The sequence below is a fragment of the Bos grunniens genome, chromosome 5 (assembly GCF_055505025.1).
Source record: "Bos grunniens cultivar Pamir isolate PY7600 chromosome 5, Bosgru_T2T1.0, whole genome shotgun sequence".
NCBI classification, from domain to species: Eukaryota; Metazoa; Chordata; class Mammalia; order Artiodactyla; family Bovidae; genus Bos; species Bos grunniens.
Window position 1 is genome coordinate 34,532,865 of NC_141169.1, and position 3,344 is coordinate 34,536,208.

General features: G+C 40.6%; 1 long non-coding RNA gene across 1 annotated transcript; it reads left to right on the plus strand.

The window, feature by feature from the left end:
* The first annotated feature begins 875 nt into the window (after positions 1 to 875).
* On the plus strand, positions 876 to 1,818 carry LOC147371756 (uncharacterized). Its single transcript, XR_015163740.1, has 2 exons — positions 876 to 1,134; positions 1,632 to 1,818. It is a non-coding gene; the product is annotated as an uncharacterized LOC147371756 (long non-coding RNA).
* Positions 1,819 to 3,344: the final 1,526 nt, after the last annotated feature.

Here is a 3,344-nt window from a genome sequence, read left to right on the forward strand (position 1 = left end):
ATCCCCCCCAGGAGATTATACCATACAAGAAATTTTTTTCTACAAACACTTAAATAAACAAGAGTACAAAATAAAGATTTATTGGATGCCACACAAAAAAATCCTCAACCTCAAAAAGCATCTCTCCTTTTTGCAAGGGGTGGGGTGTTGCACAGGAAAAATGCTTAATCTTTAGCACAAGAGGAACTAAATAGAAGACCAGAGGAAATTCTTATAAGGCTATGTTTCCACCTCTCAGTCAGGAAGAGCAACACATACCAGCATGTATCCGATGATCTCAGGGGCTCAGTATCCTTGTCCTGGGTTGGAGATAGCACCAGGATCATTCTAGTCTTAACTACTTTCCATATACCACTGGTAATCATGACTTTTGGACAATCCAAGCCATATTGAAGTGAGGACTATTGAAAGAACTTTAAAAATATTACAAATCTCATCAATAACACCTTCATTCAGACTCAATTTGGCATGGCTATTGGTCCTGAGAGTTCCAGGAAGGTAATTTTAACAGACGAATGCTCAAGAAGATCACGGGTTGTGTCTTTCCCAAAAGATGCTACACTTAAAGCTGCATAAATTGTCTAGGGTCTCCCAGGTCATAAGAAGGGAGAAATAGCTGACTGGTCATTGAGTCCCTTTCCCTTCTTTTAGTTCTCCATGAAATGAAGCGAGTTCAGAGAAAGGGGAACAGGGTTAATGAAGTAAAGAAACACTTGTCTAGAGTTGGGCAACCCTGATACATGGAACCGATACATGGAAAGGGCAACACCGCTGGGAGAAGGCAGAAATCCAGCAGAGGAAAGAGTGCCAACAGAGGCAGGCATCTGAGGTCTCTGAGGCCCCGACTATAAATAACTGCTCTCCCCCATGTTCCTGTCACCTCTTCCCAAAATGCGAGTTAGATTCCCAGTCAAAAGTTAAGCCTCAGTCCCATGCCTTCCTCTCTCTAACCTAACCTTCTCTTTCCTAATGCTATATGGTGGTGGGCCATCAATCAGCAGGAGGTCCGGAGTCAAGCGCCTCAGTGTTGGATTCCTGCCTTCTATTTCCCAGCTTCCTGAATCTCTGAGCTGTGACTTCATCTGAAAAATGGAACACTGATTATGATGATGGTAACAAGCAACCATAAAATAGGTACTAATCTTCAGGGGGGAAAATTCAGGGCAGTATTAATTATTGTTAGAAGTAATAATACTTCTTCCTTTAGAAACGAAAAATTGCAATTCTGAGAGGAGTTAGTTAACTTATCCAAGAGCTAATCCTTGCCTATGGTTATAAGTGGAAGTGTTAGTCACTCGTTCGTGTCTGGCTCTTTGTGACCCCATGGACTGCAGCCTGCCAGGCTCCTCTGTCCATGGGATTCTCCAAGCAAGAATACTGGAGTGGGTTGCCATGCCCTTCTCCAGGGGATCTTCCTGACCCAGGGATCGAACCCAGGTTTCCTGCATTGGAGGCAGATTTTTTACCATCTGAGCCACTAGGGAAGTCTTGGTTATAATACCTGCCTGAACAGGATACTGTAAGGGTTAACATTTGTGTGTACGCCTATCAGTGAACACTACTGACATTATTTTTGGTGCTATTTCCTTCCATGGTGATACTTTTGTTTTGTTGCTTTCCTCTCTCTCCAGATGCTGGGAGTTCTGAGGTCCATCAGGCACAAATCATGAGCCCATACACCCACAAGACTAAACCAAGGCCTTGGGGACAATTCTGAGCACCAGATAACAAAACTGATAGACCTTTTAGATGTTTCATTGTTGAAATATACCTGTTAAAAGTAAAATAAAAATTAAGAAAAAAACAGAGAAATAAAAACTTTTAGAGCTAATAAGTCAGTTCAATAAGCTTGCAGGACACAACAAGATCAAAATACTTAAATCAGTTGTATTTCTGTAAACTAGGAATGAACAACCAGAAAATAAGATAAACAAAATGCAGATAGATGAATAGATTTTAGTTAACAGAATAAAAAAGTGTTATAGATATGGTTTCTACTTCCACATTGCAACTAACCTTTAACAAACTATCACTTTCCTAGTTTTGAAATGTCAAAGAAAAATATTTCTATCCCTGCTGTTGCTGCTGCTGCTGCTAAGTCGCTTCAGTCGTGTCCGACTCTGTGCGACCCCAGGGACTGCAGCCTACCAGGCTTCTCCGTTAAAGGCTATTAAAATACTCCAACCCTTTCAAGTACAAAATATATATACATATATACTTTTTGAGTATGAATGAGATTATCAAGAGGCAAGAGAATGAAATTCAGTACTACTATTTCAACTCTACCTAAAAGGGTCCCCCAGAGCTTGTGTTTTCTAGGAGTTCAGAATGACAAAAGGCAAGGTATATTGTCCTTATGTGTCCCACTTAGATTTCCTAAATTAATATTATCCTATGCCAACTTTCAACTATCCAAGCTGTACTTGTGCTCCATTCTTAGCTTTTAATTCACTTTTGACTCTCATGAAATAAATGTTTAAACCTCTGACATGCCAAGATGCCCATCAGATTAAACACAGCAAGCATTTAGCACATACATGGAGAATTCCCTAAGTAATATAGAATTATTACTGTATGTCATCATTTCCTTCCTATTGCCAGCTAATATCCCCATGTCTGAAAGTGTATCTTCAAGCTACACATCTATTTATAATAGTGTGCTCACTGTCTTCCTTCCTCTGGTATATTGTCTGTGACCTTGACCATTTGAAGGCTGACAAAACAGGGCCATCAACATATGTTTATGAAACTCTAGACATCTTGTGAGAGATTCTGTAGTGATTAAAAGCAATAAAGAGTGACAAGGATAGTTCTAGACTATAATACTGCCGGTCGAGAGAAAAATGTCACCCTTCCCAGAAAGGACCTAGAGGCATAATTAGGAGATAGAAAAGACACACTAACGAGAAGCTGGGGCAAAATACAGAAGCAATGGAAAGTGCCTTCTCTCCAGCTTGCCTAATTGACATCCCTCAGTCCACATCCAAAGAGTCCAGGTAACAGTGAGGACTCCATGTCCAAAATATGCAGCGTGAAAGAATGCCCAGCCTAGTAGCCCTCCTGAGGACGGGCCAGCAGGAGTTTCTAGGAGGAAATGTGGCTTTTGCTAAGAGCATCAGTATGAAAACTAAAATAATGAATCCACCAGGACACCTACAAAGAACATTAAAAGAATTTAAGCTTCATAGTTCCTGAATGTCCATACCCATAACCACAAATCCATACGCCCCACAGTGCTATAAACAAGTCTTGCCTGAAGGTCTCCTTCCTATTCACATGTTTCTTCATAAAATCTGGTAGGATCTCCTTCGCTTTTTCCTAGCTTTTGTCCTTGTCATTCCTGT